Here is a 19,036-nt window from a genome sequence, read left to right as displayed (position 1 = left end):
CAGTGGCGTGGTACATCGATTATGTTGAGGTCGTGCTGTCGGGCTACGTGTGCGAGCGGGGCCATGTACATGTTGAACAGCGTCGGGCTGAGGGAGGATCCCTGGGGTACGCCACAGATGATCTCAGAGGCTTTGGAACAGAATGGGGGGAGTTGGACACTCTGGGTTCTGCCGGAGAGGAAGGTGGTGGTCCAATCTAGAGCCTTGTCTCGGATCCCTGCGGCGTGGAGGCGTGGGCATAGTGTACGGTGGCAGATGGTGTCAAAGGCGGCAGAGAGGTCTAGGAGAATGAGTGCTGCGGTCTCGCCATTGTCCAGCAGGGTCCTGATGTCGTCGGTGGCGGCCATGAGGGCAGACTCGGTGCTGTGGTTGCTGCGGAACTCTGACTGGGAAGGCTCTAGGATTCTGTTTTCTTCGAGGTATCGGGTTAGCTGTATGTTGATGGTTTTCTCGATGACCTTGGCCGGGAAGGGGAGCAGAGAGATGGGCCGGAGGTTCTTGAGGTCTCTTGGGTCTGTCTTAGGTTTTTTGAGTAGGCCGTTGATCTCGGTGTGTTTCCAGATCTCTGGGAAGGATGCGGTCTCGAGGGAGAGATTGCTGACGTTGTGCAGGTGGGGTGCGATGGAGCAGCTTGTATTGTATTGTATTGTATTGTATTTATTATTTGTATCGCGCAACTGTCACCCTACGGGTATCCTGGCGCCCAACAGGAAGTAGTCAGATGGAACAACAATACACTGGCTGTCATGACATATAGAACAGCCGCCAATCTATCAGTTAGTCAGGGGAATTATACTTTGGCAAACAACCATGTTTTCAAGCTCTTTCTGAATCCTAGCAGGGTGTCAGTTTGCCTGATGTTCTGGGGAAGCTCGTTCCACAGCCTAGATGCGGAAGTGCAGAAGGCTCTGCCTCCCATCCTCGATCTTCTGATCCTGGTGGTTGCTGCCAAACCCAGGCTAGAGGAACGTAAGGATCTGGTGGGCTTATACCAGTTGAGCCTTTCCTGTAAGGGAATAGGTCCCGTGTTGTGCAGGGCTCTATACACAATACATAAGGACTTAAAAGCAACTCTACTCCCGATTGGCAGCCAGTGTAGATCTCTGAGCACCAACGTAGTGGAGGAACTGCGAGGTCTTTTAAGTGCCATCTTGGCCGCTATAGATTGGACCCTCTGGAGCCCCTGTAAGATGTATAAGGGGGCCCCTAGATATAAGGAATTACAGTAGTCCAGTCTGGCCAGGATCACACTCCTATCCACTAGCGGTCTAGACTCATCAGGTAGAAGGGGCAGAATCTGTCTGAGCGCTTTAAGCAATCCAAAGCAGACACTGATGGTTTTATTGGTCTGAGAGGTCATTTGGAGATCCGCATCAAACATTACCCCTAGATTGCGCACGGTCTTGACAGGGATGCAAGGATCAGCTCCCGGCGCAAGCCTGATCTCATAAGAGGGTTGCTGACTCAATTTGGCTGATGAACAGTAGACTACCTCTGTCTTACCCTCGTTAAATTCGAGGGAGTTTGTCTTCAGCCACCTGAAGACCCTGCTCATGCAATTCTGAAAGGTCTCCATAGTCACCACCTGTCTTCCTTCTAAGGAGAACACCAGTTGGGTGTCATCGGCGTAGTTTATCAGATCTATTCCATAGGATTTGATCATGGGGATCAGGGGCTGCAGATAGAGATTAAAAAGAATAGGTCTGATCGAGGAGCCCTGGGGTACTCCATGATTGACTGGGGACTTGGGAGATGAGAAGGGTGCTAGGGTAACCACCTGTTGTCTGCCTGTCAGGTAGGATCGAATCCACCTCAGGGCCTTGCCCTTCACGCCCAGTTTTTCCAGCCTACTTAGCAGAACTGCATGGTTAACCGTATCGAATGCGGCCGACATATCCAACAGCACCAAGACTGAGGAGTTGCCATTGTCGGCTCGCATTCGGAGGGTGTCCAACATGGTTGCCAATGCAGTTTCTGTTCTGTGGCCTGGGCGGAAGCCAAATTGGTCCTTGTCCAGTAGACAGTTGTCTTCCAGATATCCTGACAGGGATCTACTGACCACCTTTTCCACAATTTTTATCGGGTAGGGTAGGAGGGATATGGGCCTGAAGTGCGCCGGAATAGTAGGGTCCAGCGAAGGCTTTTTAAGCAGGGGGGTAACCACTGCCTGCTTCCATGCTTCTGGCACTATGCCTTCCTCGAGGGATTGGCGGCAAATCTGATGCATCCAGGGGAGCAGCTGTGAACCATATTCCTTCCAGATCCTATGCGGAAGGGGGTCTAGAGGCGACCCTGATGACACATTATGGGCCAGACTAAAAAAGAGCTCCTCTGTAAGAGGGGTGAAATTTTCCAATGATGACAATATTGGTGAGGATTCCTCTTCTTCTGTCTGTGCCACTACCTCTTTTCCGCTAGCCCTTTCCTCCTTCAGTCCTCCCACAATTTTAGCAATCTTTTCCTCAAAATGGGTTGCAATCTCATCACATAGTTCTTGAGTGGCAACCACCTTGTTACTCATATAGATGGGGTGTGAGAGATCCCTTATGATGTTAAATAGGCTTTTAGTACTGTTGGGGGACTGAAGAATAGTAGTGGCATAGAAGAGTGCCTTAGCTTTGGCAATAGCTCCTTTATATTTTGCCTGTTCCATTTTCAGCAGTTTTTTATCTAGCTCTGAATAGCATCTGCGCCATTTCTTTTCTGCCTGTCGGCGTGCACTGCGAAGGGATTTCAGCTCCTCATTAAACCAGGGAGCAGAAGGTTTCCTCTTGTTTTGTATATTTTTCAGAGGGGCAAATGTATTCAAGGTATTTATGATGTGTTTGCAATATTTTTTATAGTTCAGGTCTACCGATTCCTCTGGATCGTAGGATATGTTACTTATGAAGATAGGCTTTGTTTTGTCCTTTGGTAGTTTAGACCAGTTCCTTCCCTTCCTATAAGTCACCGGACACTCACTTCCGTTCCCCACCGTGGGTATGGAGATCTGTAGCTGGTTTAAGGAGTGGTCGGTCCAGCACTGAGGTAGGATATCAATCACCTTAGTCTCAGTCTGGTTGGCAAAGACCATATCCAGGATGTGTCCCCCTAAATGAGTTGGTTTTTGTACCAGCTGATCAAGACCCCAGTTAACACAGATGTCCTTCAGACCCCTCAGATGGCACCCTAACGACCCATTGTCCCATAGATTAAAATCTCCCAAAATCAACATTCTGGAATGAGACAGGGCAAGGGCAGCAATAGTGTCGAACAGCGCCTGATATTGTGTATCCGCACCAGGTGGTCTGTAGCATAACAGTCCAGTCAGGATCCTACCTTTTGGTTCTTGCAAGGAGAACCCCAGTAACTCCACCCCCGCCACCCCGTCAATCTGTAAAGGAGAAAAGTCCCACTTGTCTTTGTAAATCACTCCAAGTCCCCCTCCTCTATCCAGTAACCTAGGTTTATGGAATAACTTATACCCTTCCGGGCACGTCAGACCCAACTCAACAGAAGTGTCCACACTAGTCCACGTCTCCGTGATGAATAGAGCATCTAGGTCCATGTCATTTAGCAGGTCTGACACTTCCTGGTGATGTTTTTCCAGGGATCTACTATTGATCAACCCACAATCCAGCATTACAGAGGACTGTGGAAGAGCATTTTGAGAACTTTCCTCCACACTCCTACCTATGGCCAATAGCTCGTCCTTGGAGTACCTACATTAAGCAGCGGTCTTGGCCCTAAGCCCGTCCGGTGCACGGACGGGCACAGACGGGCTTTCCTCTGGCGCTCCTCCGGCGCGACGCTGCGCGCTGACATACTGATCTTTAAATAAGGTGTGGTAAGGAGCACTCGCAAACACTAGAGCGCTAGCCCCGGGAGCGTTTCTATGCCCACACCCAAAATGGCGGTCGGGAGTGAGGCAGCGCTGAATTCACCCGGTTGGTGAGTTCTGTGGGGTCTTTCTAAGTTTGTAGGCAATACGGGCAGAGGGGGAACGTGGGATACAATTATGGATAACCACGAAGTCGATATTAATAATGTAGCACCACAACACAGACAATTTTCACATTTGTTAAAAACGATCAATCCTTCTAAAACTATAATTTTAAAACAGCAGCAGTTCTACAAAGCAGCTACAGCGTAACAGTCCTGTCAGTTTGTTCACGCGGGGCCGACTGGTCCCCTAAGTAGTGTTTGCCAAGGAGCACTCGCAAACACTAGAGCGCTAGCCCCGGGAGCGTTTCTATGCCCACACCCAAAACGGCGGTCGGGAGTGAGGCAGCGCTGAATTCACCCGGTTGGTGAGTTCTGTGGGGTCTTTCTAAGTTTGTAGGCAATACGGGCAGAGGGGGAACGTGGGATACAATTATGGATAACCACGAAGTCGATATTAATAATGTAGCACCACAACACAGACAATTTTCACATTTGTTAAAAACGATCAATCCTTCTAAAACTATAATTTTAAAACAGCAGCAGTTCTACAAAGCAGCTACAGCATAACAGTCCTATCAGCTTGCTCTGTTGAAGACGTGGTGCAGGAATGGGTCTGACGGAGAGCTAGAGTAGATTGTGCGCATGGTGTTGATGGTGTCATCAATGCTCACGCTGGCCCAGGCTAGCAGGGGGTCGTGGTTGATGGTGTGCAAAGGGTCTGTTGTGTTGCTGTCTGTTGGGGCTGTCTGGGTGTTGAAGCTGTCGTGGATGTCTGCTATCTTGCGGTGGAAGAAGGTGGCGAAGGAGTCGCACAGGGCTTGCGACGTCGTTGGTGTTGGAGCTGGGGTTGGAGAGTTCCTTCACGATGTTGAAGAGCTCCTTGCTATTGTGTGCGTTGTTGTCGAGGCGGTCTTTGAAGGAGGTCCTCTTGGCAGCCCTGATGAGGTGGTGGTGGTTACGGATGGCGTCCTTGTGTGTTGCATGGCTGTCCGGAGTTTGTTCACTGTGCCATTTCTTCTCTAGTTTCTGGCAGGCTTGCTTGGAGGCTAGGAGTTCTGGGGTGAACCAGCTGGCCCTCTTGCTGGTGTCTCTGTGGAGGGGTTTCTCAGGGGGTTGGCGCAGTCCTCGATCCAGCGTCTTAGGCTGTGGCCAGCGTCGTCGGTGTTGGTGTCAACTGCTTTCTCTCAAGAGCTCACACGCCCCCTTAAAGCCCAAGAGCCTAAAGCCAACCACGCCTCCAAAGACGTCATTATTTATACTCTAATTCTTGGCAGACTACACAAAAATGTTTCAGATTCTTTAAAACTTGTACCTGATTGGTTAGCCTAGATGGCATGAGGGTCTCACCATTCTGTTCTCATTGCAAATTCCAAACCATACCAGTTTTAACAAAAGAAGCGTTAATGATTAATACATTTATATGTTTTAGAAACATTTACTAGGAAAAATGTTTCAGTCCATTTCCTCCTTCCTGTCACATTGCACGCAGGAAGGATACTTTAACTAACACTGGTACATTGGCACGATCACAAGAATGTACAGTTCTCAGTGGCCTTGACTCCTTCTGTACTTGAGGCACGCTGGTATCATCTACGCATGCTCTCTTCTTTCATTACAATTCACAGCCTTGCTGGATTCACAGGCAACCATTTTATCTTAGGCCCAAAACAAAACAAACACAAAAATAATATCAATGTACAAAATAAAACCCATTATGTTTTACCTTCCCCATACTAATACCCTTTATAAATGATTACCTAGCAAAGCTATTAGTTTAAAGCAGCTTTTCTTATTGATTACTCACAACATGCAAAATGTGCAATGTGCAACATAGCATGATACATGCACTAGTGTACATTTTCAAAGCGCAGGGGGATTTCAAACCGTGTGCTCTGGGGATGGTTACACACCTTCCTCTGGGAATACTGCACGGGCACAAACAGTATGGCACAAACCATACCTGCAGATCGGCGGATCTCATAGCAACATGCTTTAATATTTTAGATTGCTTTTAACGCAAAAAAAGTTTGCCCTGCGTGTAGTGTTAGTGCATGGTCAATGAATAAACATTATAAGAGGTGTTATGAACTGAACATGTTTTTTTTAATATGCAACAAAGCCAAAGTCTCTTAAGACAGGAATAGTGAATGTAGATTGCAAGGAAAAATGAGCTGGGAAGAGAAAACACATTCTATGTTTATCCTTAAAGCCAAAAAAGGCCACTGAAATCACAAGTTTTCTCTACACTGCAAAAACACATGTTAATTCAGCACAAGCATTTCAGACTGACTAGGCCTCATTTTATGTCTTTCATGTGCCATGTGCTTTCACTTGCACCAAAATGTGCGTGTCAATTTAAATGCAGTCTGTCTGAAGCACAAAAATAAAGGAATGGTTAATCTTGATGAAATCTTGCACAATCAGATGTCGGACCAAGTGGTCGATATCAGTAATAATGATTCATGTTTTTTACTCCTGTTGTTAATTAGCACTAATGAAGCGCATACTCTGCCATTACTGCGGCTTCGCAGCTCCTGCAGATAGGGGCAGGTTCCCGGCCTCGTGCAGCTATGGCTAGTAGCCTGGTTTTATTCGCTTAAACTGCACACCCAATACTGATTCACACTTTTGATGTTGGGACACCACACTTCTGTATATTTACGGCACATCAGTGAAAATAAATATGGCGCAATAGCACATTATTTGGAGCAGGTGTTTAAATAAACACAGATCTGTACATTTACTACTGCAGTGCAAAGGTCACTTTCCATGATATTTCCATAGTACATCATGACTGACCTGAGAAAAAGATGGTTGATATCGCAGAGATGCCATTTAAAATCAATAAACAGAAAAAAAACAAGGGGGCACCCTCACAGGGGGGAGTGGGGGGGAGTTGGGTGGGGAGGGGGGATTTCAAACTGTGTGCTCTCGGGATGGTTACACACCTTCCTCTGTGAATACTGCATGGGCACAAACAGTGTGGCACAAACCATACCTGCAGATCAGCGGGTCTAATATGTTTGTGCCATTCTTCATAGAGGGGCCCCTCCCCCCATGATTGGTCATTAATGACATGTGACACTGTCTACATCTCTATCTATACCACACCTAACATTCTGTTTCTACACCACACCTAATACGCTGTATCTTCACCACACCTAACCGTGTGTATCTTCACCACATCTAACACTCTGTACATCTGTATCTTCACCACACCTAACACTCTGCACATGTGTATCTACACCGCACCTAACATTCAGTACATATGTATCTACACCACACCTAACACTCTGTACATCTGCATCTTCACCACACCTAACACTCTGCACGTCTGTATCTTCACCACACCTAACACTCTGCACATGTGTATCTACACCACACCTAACACTCTACATGTGTATCTACACCACACCTAACATTCAGTACTTATGTATGTACACCACACCTAACACGCTGTACATCTGCATCTACACCTCACCTAACCTTCCGTACATATGAATCTACACCACACCTAACACTCTGTACATCTCTATCTACACCTCACCTAACACTCTGCATGTCTGTATCTTCACCACACCTAACACTCTGTACATCTGTATCTTCACCACACCTAACACTCTGCACGTCTGTATCTTCACCACACCTAACACTCTGTACATCTGTATCTTCACCACACCTAACACTCTGCACGTCTGTATCTACACCACACCTAACACTCTGCATGTCTGTATCTTCACCACACCTAACACTCTGTACATCTGTATCTTCACCACACCTAACACTCTGCACGTCTGTATCTTCACCACACCTAACACTCTGTACATCTGTATCTTCATCACACCTAACACTCTGCACGTCTGTATCTTCACCACACCTAACACTCTGCACGTCTGTATCTTCACCACACCTAACACTCTGTACATCTGTATCTTCATCACACCTAACACTCTGCACGTCTGTATCTACACCACACCTAACACTCTGTACATCTGCATCTTCACCACACCTAACACTCTGCACATCTGTATCTACACCACACCTAACACTCTGTACATCTCTATCTACACCTCACCTAACCTTCCGTACATCTGTATCTTCACCACACCTAACACTCTGTACGTGTGTATCTTCACCACACCTAACACTTTGCACATGTGTATCTACACCACACCTAACACTCTGCACGTCTGTATCTTCACCACACCTAACACTCTGCACATGTGTATCTACACCACACCTAACACTCTGTACATCTGTATCTTCACCCCACCTAACACTCTGTACATCTGTATCTTCACCCCACCTAACACTCTGTACATCTGTATCTTCATCACACCTAACACTCTGCACGTCTGTATCTACACCACACCTAACACTCTGTACATCTGTATCTACACCACACCTAACACTCTGTACATCTGTATCTTCACCCCACCTAACACTCTGTACATCTGTATCTTCATCACACCTAACACTCTGCACGTCTGTATCTACACCACACCTAACACTCTGCACGTCTGTATCTTCACCACACCTAACACTCTGTACATCTGTATCTACACCACACCTAACACTCTGTACATCTGTATCTTCATCACACCTAACACTCTGCACGTCTATATCTTCACCACACCTAACACTCTGTACATCTGTATCTACACCACACCTAACACTCTGTACATCTGTATCTTCACCACACCTAACACTCTGTACCTCTGTATCTTCATCACACCTAACACTCTGCACGTCTGTATCTACACCACACCTAACACTCTGTACATCTGTATCTTCACCACACCTAACACTCTGCACATGTGTATCTACACCACACCTAACACTCTGTACATCTGCATCTTCACCACACCTAACACTCTGCACATCTGTATCTACACCACACCTAACACTCTGTACATCTCTATCTACACCTCACCTAACCTTCCGTACATCTGTATATTCACCACACCTAACACTCTGTACGTGTGTATCTTCACCACACCTAACACTTTGCACATGTGTATCTACACCACACCTAACACTCTGCACGTCTGTATCTTCACCACACCTAACACTCTGTACATCTGTATCTACACCACACCTAACACTCTGCACGTCTGTATCTACACCACACCTAACACTCTGTACATCTGTATCTTCACCCCACCTAACACTCTGTACATCTGTATCTTCATCACACCTAACACTCTGCACGTCTGTATCTACACCACACCTAACACTCTGTACATCTGTATCTTCACCACACCTAACACTCTGTACATCTGTATCTTCATCACACCTAACACTCTGCACGTCTGTATCTACACCACACCTAACACTCTGCACGTCTGTATCTTCACCACACCTAACACTCTGTACATCTGTATCTACACCACACCTAACACTCTGTACATCTGTATCTTCATCACACCTAACACTCTGCACGTCTGTATCTTCACCACACCTAACACTCTGTACATCTGTATCTACACCACACCTAACACTCTGTACATCTGAATCTTCACCACACCTAACACTCTGTACCTCTGTATCTTCATCACACCTAACACTCTGCACGTCTGTATCTACACCACACCTAACACTCTGTACATCTGTATCTTCACCACACCTAACACTCTGCACATGTGTATCTACACCTCACCTAACACTCTGCACGTCTGTATCTACACCACACCTAACACTCTGTACATCTCTATCTACACCTCACCTAACCTTCCGTACATCTGTATCTTCACCACACCTAACACTCTGTACATCTGTATCTTCATCACACCTAACACTCTGCACGTCTGTATCTACACCACACCTAACACTCTGCACGTCTGTATCTTCACCACACCTAACACTCTGTACATCTGTATCTACACCACACCTAACACTCTGTACATCTGTATCTTCATCACACCTAACACTCTGCACGTCTATATCTTCACCACACCTAACACTCTGTACATCTGTATCTACACCACACCTAACACTCTGTACATCTGTATCTTCACCACACCTAACACTCTGTACCTCTGTATCTTCATCACACCTAACACTCTGCACGTCTGTATCTACACCACACCTAACACTCTGTACATCTGTATCTTCACCACACCTAACACTCTGCACATGTGTATCTACACCACACCTAACACTCTGTACATCTGCATCTTCACCACACCTAACACTCTGCACATCTGTATCTACACCACACCTAACACTCTGTACATCTCTATCTACACCTCACCTAACCTTCCGTACATCTGTATATTCACCACACCTAACACTCTGTACGTGTGTATCTTCACCACACCTAACACTTTGCACATGTGTATCTACACCACACCTAACACTCTGCACGTCTGTATCTTCACCACACCTAACACTCTGTACATCTGTATCTACACCACACCTAACACTCTGCACGTCTGTATCTACACCACACCTAACACTCTGTACATCTGTATCTTCACCCCACCTAACACTCTGTACATCTGTATCTTCATCACACCTAACACTCTGCACGTCTGTATCTACACCACACCTAACACTCTGTACATCTGTATCTTCACCACACCTAACACTCTGTACATCTGTATCTTCATCACACCTAACACTCTGCACGTCTGTATCTACACCACACCTAACACTCTGCACGTCTGTATCTTCACCACACCTAACACTCTGTACATCTGTATCTACACCACACCTAACACTCTGTACATCTGTATCTTCATCACACCTAACACTCTGCACGTCTGTATCTTCACCACACCTAACACTCTGTACATCTGTATCTACACCACACCTAACACTCTGTACATCTGAATCTTCACCACACCTAACACTCTGTACCTCTGTATCTTCATCACACCTAACACTCTGCACGTCTGTATCTACACCACACCTAACACTCTGTACATCTGTATCTTCACCACACCTAACACTCTGCACATGTGTATCTACACCTCACCTAACACTCTGCACGTCTGTATCTACACCACACCTAACACTCTGTACATCTGTATCTTCACCACACCTAACACTCTGCACGTCTGTTTCTTCATCACACCTAACACTCTGTACATCTGTATCTTCACCACACCTAACACTCTGTACATCTGTATCTTCATCACACCTAACACTCTGCACGTCTGTATCTTCACCACACCTAACACTCTGTACATCTGTATCTTCACCACACCTAACACTCTGTACATCTGTATCTTCACCACTCTGTACATCTGTATCTTCACCACACCTAACACTCTGTACATCTGTATCTTCACCACACCTAACACTCTGTACATCTCTATCTACACCTCACCTAATACTCTGCACGTGTGTATCTTCACCACACCTAACACTTTGCACATGTGTATCTTCACCACACCTAACACTCTGCACATGTGTATCTACACCACACCTAACACTCTGTACATCTGTATCTACACCACACCTAACACTCTGTACATCTCTATCTAAACCCACCTAACACTCTGCACGTGTGTATCTTCACCACACCTAACACTTTGCACATGTGTATCTACACCACACCTAACATTCAGTACATATGTATGTACACCACACCTAACACTCTGTACATCTGTATCTTCATCACACCTAACACTCTGTACATCTCTATCTACACCTCACCTAACACTCTGCACGTGTGTATCTTCACCACACCTAACACTCTGCACGTCTGTATCTACACCACACCTAACACTCTGTACATCTCTATCTACACATCACCTAACACTCTGCACGTGTGTATCTTCACCACACCTACCACTTTGCACATGTGTATCTACACCACACCTAACATTCAGTACATATGTATGTACACCACACCTAACACTCTGTACATCTGTATCTACACCACACCTGACACTCTGTACATCTGTATCTACACCACACCTAACACTCTGTACATCTGTATCTTCACCACACCTAACACTCTGCACATGTGTATCTACACCGCACCTAACATTCAGTACATATGTATCTACACCACACCTAACACGCTGTACATCTGCATCTTCACCACACCTAACACGCTGTACATCTGTATCTTCACCACACCTAACACTCTGCACATGTGTATCTACACCGCACCTAACATTCAGTACATATGTATCTACACCACACCTAACACTCTGCACGTGTGTATCTTCACCACACCTAACACTCTGCACATGTGTATCTACACCACACCTAACACTCTACATGTGTATCTACACCACACCTAACATTCAGTACTTATGTATGTACACCACACCTAACACGCTGTACATCTGCATCTACACCTCACCTAACCTTCCGTACATATGAATCTACACCACACCTAACACTCTGTACATCTCTATCTACACCTCACCTAACACTCTGCACGTCTGTATCTTCACCACACCTAACACTCTGTACATCTGTATCTTCACCACACCTAACACTCTGCACGTCTGTATCTTCACCACACCTAACACTCTGTGCATCTGTATCTTCACCACACCTAACACTCTGCATGTGTATCTACACCACACCTAATATTCAGTACTTATGTATGTACACCACACCTAACACGCTGTACATCTGCATTTACACCTCACCTAACCTTCCGTACATATGAATCTACACCACACCTAACACTCTGTACATCTCTATCTACACCTCACCTAACACTCTGCACGTCTGTATCTTCACCACACCTAACACTCTGTACATCTGTATCTTCACCACACCTAACACTCTGTACATCTGTATCTTCATCACACCTAACACTCTGCACGTCTGTATCTACACCACACCTAACACTCTGTACATCTGTATCTTCACCACACCTAACACTCTGCACATCTGTATCTACACCACACCTAACACTCTGTACATCTCTATCTACACCTCACCTAACCTTCCGTACATCTGTATCTTCACCACACCTAACACTCTGCACGTGTGTATCTTCACCACACCTAGCACTTTGCACATGTGTATCTACACCACACCTAACACTCTGCACGTCTGTATCTACACCACACCTAACACTCTGTACATCTGTATCTTCACCACACCTAACACTCTGTACATCTGTATCTTCATAACACCTAACACTCTGCACGTCTGTATCTACACCACACCTAACACTCTGTACATCTGTATCTTCACCACACCTAACACTCTGTACAGCTGTATCTTCATCACACCTAACACTCTGCACGTCTGTATCTACACCACACCTAACACTCTGCACGTCTGTATCTTCACCACACCTAACACTCTGTACATCTGTATCTACACCACACCTAACACTCTGTACATCTGTATCTTCATCTCACCTAACACTCTGTACATCTGTATCTTCATCACACCTAACACTCTGCACGTCTGTATCTACACCACACCTAACACTCTGCACGTCTGTATCTTCACCACACCTAACACTCTGTACATCTGTATCTACATCACACCTAACACTCTGTACATCTGTATTTTCACCACACCTAACACTCTGTACCTCTGTATCTTCATCACACCTAACACTCTGCACGTCTGTATCTACACCACACCTAACACTCTGTACATCTGTATCTTCACCACACCTAACACTCTGCACATGTGTATCTACACCACACCTAACACTCTGCACGTCTGTATCTACACCACACCTAACACTCTGTACATCTGTATCTTCACCACACCTAACACTCTGCACGTCTGTTTCTTCATCACACCTAACACTCTGTACATCTGTATCTTCACCACACCTAACACTCTGTACATCTGTATCTTCACCACACCTAACACTCTGTACATCTGTATCTTCATCACACCTAACACTCTGCACGTCTGTATCTTCACCACACCTAACACTCTGTACATCTGTATCTTCACCACACCTAACACTCTGTACATCTGTATCTTCACCACACCTAACACTCTACATCTGTATCTTCATCACACCTAACACTCTGCACGTCTGTATCTTCACCTCACCTAACACTCTGTACATCTGTATCTTCACCACACCTAACACTTTGCACATGTGTATCTTCACCACACCTAACACTCTGCACATGTGTATCTACACCACACCTAACACTCTGTACATCTGTATCTTCACCACACCTAACACTCTGTACATCTGTATCTACACCACACCTAACACTCTGTACATCTCTATCTACACCTCACCTAACACTCTGCACGTGTGTATCTTCACCACACCTAACACTTTGCACATGTGTATCTACACCACACCTAACATTCAGTACATATGTATGTACACCACACCTAACACTCTGTACATCTGTATCTTCATCACACCTAACACTCTGTACATCTCTATCTACACCTCACCTAACACTCTGCACGTGTGTATCTTCACCACACCTAACACTTTGCACATGTGTATCTACACCACACCTAACATTCAGTACATATGTATGTACACCACACCTAACACTCTGTACATCTGTATCTACACCACACCTAACACTCTGTACATCTGTATCTACACCACACCTAACACTCTGTACATCTGTATCTACACCACACCTAACACTCTGTACATCTGTATCTTCACCACACCTAACACTCTGCACATGTGTATCTACACCGCACCTAACATTCAGTACATATGTATCTACACCACACCTAACACTCTGCACATCTGTATCTACACCACACCTAACACTCTGTGCATCTCTATCTACACCTCACTTAACCTTCCGTACATCTGTATCTTCACCACACCTAACACTTTGCACATGTGTATCTACACCACACCTAACACTCTGCACGTCTGTATCTTCACCACACCTAACACTCTGTACATCTGTATCTTCACCACACCTAACACTCTGTACATCTGTATCTTCATCACACCTAACACTCTGCACGTCTGTATCTACACCACACCTAACACTCTGTACATCTGTATCTTCACCACACCTAACACTCTGTACATCTGTATCTTCATCACACCTAACACTCTGCACGTCTGTATCTACACCACACCTAACACTCTGCACGTCTGTATCTTCACCACACCTAACACTCTGTACATCTGTATCTTCATCACACCTAACACTCTACACGTCTGTATCTACACCACACCTAACACTCTGTACATCTGTATCTTCACCACACCTAACACTCTGTACATCTGTATCTTCACCACACCTAACACTCTGTACATCTGTATCTTCATCACACCTAACACTCTGCACGTCTGTATCTGCACCACAGCTAGCACTCTGTACATCTGTATCTTCACCACACCTAACACTCTGTACATCTGTATCTTCATCACACCTAACACTCTGCACGTCAGTATCTACACCACACCTAACACTCTGTACATCTGTATCTTCACCACACCTAACACTCTGCACGTGTGTATCTTCACCACACCTAACACTTTGCACGTCTGTATCTACACCACACCTAACACTCTGTACATCTCTATCTACACCTCACCTAACACTCTGCACGTGTGTATCTTCACCATACCTAACACTTTGCACATGTGTATCTACACCACACAACATTCAGTACATATGTATGTACACCACACCTAACACTCTGTACATCTGTATCTACACCACACCTAACCCTCTGTACATCTGTATCTACACCACACCTAACACTCTGTACATCTGTATCTACACCACACCTAACACTCTGTACATCTGTATCTTCACCACACCTAACACTCTGCACATGTGTATCTACACCGCACCTAACATTCAGTACATATGTATCTACACCACACCTAACACTCTGTACATCTGTATCTACACCACACCTAACACTCTGTACATCTGTATCTACACCACACCTAACACTCTGTACATCTGTATCTACACCACACCTAATACTCTGCACATGTGTATCTACACTGCACCTAACATTCTTTACATATGTATGTACACCACACCTAACACTCTGTACATCTGTATCTTCACCACACCTAACACTCTGTACATCTGTATCTTCATCACACCTAACACTCTGCACATGTGTATCTACCCCGCACCTAACATTCAGTACATATGTATGTACACCACACCTAACACTCTGCACGTCTGTATCTACACCACACCTAACACTCTGTACATCTGTATCTACACCACACCTAACACTCTGTACATCTGTATCTACACCACACCTAACAATCTGTACATCTGTATCTTCACCACACGTAACACTCTGGCCCTCTATCCCCACTCACAATCACACCTACCGCCCCCGTCGCGCCCTCAATCCCCTTTCGGTCCACGACATTCACACCCTCCTCCGCTCATATGTCCCAGGTCCCTTAAACCACACAATCACCACATACCTCCCCATATCCACGATTCCTTCAAATCCCCTTAGGCCCCCCACACAAAGCAACAGAAGCTCCGTCCCCAATAATCTCAGAAAAGTCGCCCTCTCTCCAGAAAACTCAACCACCACTCTCATCCCCAGACTCAAATGCATCCTACTCAACTGCAGATCGGCCCCAAGACACTCCTCCGACATCGCGGATCTCATCATAACAATGGACCTTGACCTAACCATTCTGACTGAAACCTGGCTAACTGAATCCTCTACACCTATAATGGACATTCTAGTGCCCCCCAACTACCATATCATTAGACTCGACAGGACCGGCAAGACGGGCGGGGGAATCGCATGCATTTTTAGGAGCAACCTCTCTGTTACTAATGTCACCTCCCCCACCCTCACCTCCTGTGAACTCATCTGCCTCAATATCACCAGCGAGGGCAAACCTGTATGCTCTTTACATGTCATCTACCACCCGCCCGGGGACAACCTCTCCTTCACCCAACAACTCATGGACATGATTTCATCCAATGCCGGACGACAGATCACTCAAATCTACCTGGGGGACTTCAGTCTCCACTGGAACGATCAGAACGATGCAGTGGTGAATAGTCTCAAAACCTTCCTTAATGCGCTTGATCTCACCCAAATCTGCAACAGCCCGACACATGACAAAGGCTCTATCCTCGACCTTATCATCGCTAAAGAGGACTCTACCCAACTGGAGGCAATCCAACCCTGTGACTGGTCAGACCACCCATCATCACATTCTTCATCAACGAAAAAGTTAAACCTTACCCGGCTCAACCCACCAAATCCAAGTTCTGGAAAAGGGACCTGAAGAAACCTAACCCTAACTCCCTGCCTTCCCACACCTGCAGTCTCCTCCTTCCCCCTTCTGATGCCTCTGACGTACAATCTCTGACCGACTTCCACCTCGACACTATGACCTCAATAATCAACGAAGCCGCCCCCCTGCAACTGAAGAGAGTCTCCATCAAGAACTTGAACCCATGGTATGATGGTAGTCTCAATGAAGACAGGCATACCATGCGAATGGCAGAGCGCACCTGGAGATCAGACCCCTCAGCTCTGCACCTTAAAACTCTAAAGAATAAGAGAAATGCCTACTTTAGGAAAATCAAGCGCTCGAAATCTGACTTCTTTAGCCTCCAGCTGGACCAAGCAAAAAACCGACCTAGAAAACTGTTCGAACTAGTCAAAAATCAAACCAAGGTGCAACCTTTACAATCAAGCAGCACAACAAGCGATATACCATCCTGTGAAGGCTTTTCTGCTTTCTTTAAGCTAAAGACTGAGAATATAAGAAGTAATCTCCTCAATGATGTAAGCCTATACTCCAGCCCCATCAGCATCACTACCACTCAACCCAAAAACAACGCGGCATGGTCGACCTTCGACACCTACTCCGAAGAGTCAATTTACAAACTGCTCAGCACCTTGAAACCCTCTATTCACCTCTCAGACCCCTTACCTGCTATTGCTGTAAAAGACTTCACCCCCCTGCTCCTCCCACTCTGGACTAAAATCATCAACAGTTCCCTTCAACAAGGACTCATCCCAGACTCACTCAAGGTGGGGCAAGTCACGCCTATACTCAAGAAACCTACAGCTAACCCGGCCGACCTAAACAATTACCACCTTATTACCAATATCCCCACCCTGGCCAAACTGCTTGAAAAATGCGTACAACTCCAACTGACAAAACACATTGATCAGTTTGACCTCCTCAACCCTCATCAATCAGGCTTCCGAGCAAAACACAGTATGGAAACGGGTATGACGCACATAATTGATGACGCCCTCCAAATCCTTGATCACAACGATTCCTGCCTCCTCATCCTTCTTGACCTCTCCTCAGCATTTGACACTGTCAAACACGAGAACCTACTGGAGCTGCTAAACACTAGAATGGGTTTATACGGAACTGTGCTCAAATGGTTCACTTCCTTCCTACATAACCGGGCTCAAAAGTTCAAGATCAACAACGAGCTGTCCTCATCTGTGCCTGTAACATTAGGCGTCCCACAAGGATCTTCCCTATCCCCCACTTTGTTCAACCTCGTCATGGAACCACTCACCACCTTGCTTCAAGCTTCTAATGTACACTTTCACATGTACGCCGATGACACTCAACTTTACCTCAAACTACAATCCCCGGGTGACATCAAACTTCTGAACTCCACGCTCAGAAACACCCAATCATGGTTGGCAGATAATCACCTCAAACTAAATGCTCTGAAAACTGAGTTCCTGCTGATCTCTCCTCCTGCGAAAATCGCCACCACCCAAACCTGGCTCCAGCACCTAACTGCACTCAATGTCCAAACCACCATCGTGGACTCCGCGAAATCCTTAGGCATCACTCTTGACGCCAATCTCAACATGCAGCAACACATTAGCAAAGCTACTAAAGGAGCTAATTTCCAAATCAACACCTTGAGGAAACGTAAGCCCTTCCTCCCAGCCAAGGACTTCCAAACTGCTGTACAAGCACTAGTCATCCCTCGCATAGACTACGGAATTGTGGCTCTCAGCGGACTCCCTCTATCAACAACCGCACCCCTACAAGCCTCCTTGAACGCTGCCGCGAGACTCATCACTGGATCAAGAAAACATTCGCATATATCCCCTGACTTGAAATCCCTGAACTGGCTGCCTTTTGAAGCCAGAATTCAGTTGAAAATTGCCTGTATGACACACTTGGCCATACACCACAAGTCACCTAACTACCTCACTAATAAGCTGACTATAT

At 45.9% G+C, this 19,036-nt stretch overlaps 1 protein-coding gene across 5 annotated transcripts in view; it reads left to right on the top strand.

Moving 5' to 3' along the window:
- Positions 1-19,036, top strand: part of SPAG17 (sperm associated antigen 17) — a 1,244,773-nt gene that overhangs the window by 875,443 nt on the left and 350,294 nt on the right. The window lies entirely within an intron of this gene.

This window comes from Lissotriton helveticus, chromosome 8, assembly GCF_964261635.1.
Source record: "Lissotriton helveticus chromosome 8, aLisHel1.1, whole genome shotgun sequence".
Lineage (NCBI taxonomy): Eukaryota > Metazoa > Chordata > Amphibia > Caudata > Salamandridae > Lissotriton > Lissotriton helveticus.
The sequence above is the reverse complement of the archived record's forward strand: the minus strand, read 5'-3'. Positions and strand labels throughout refer to the sequence as shown.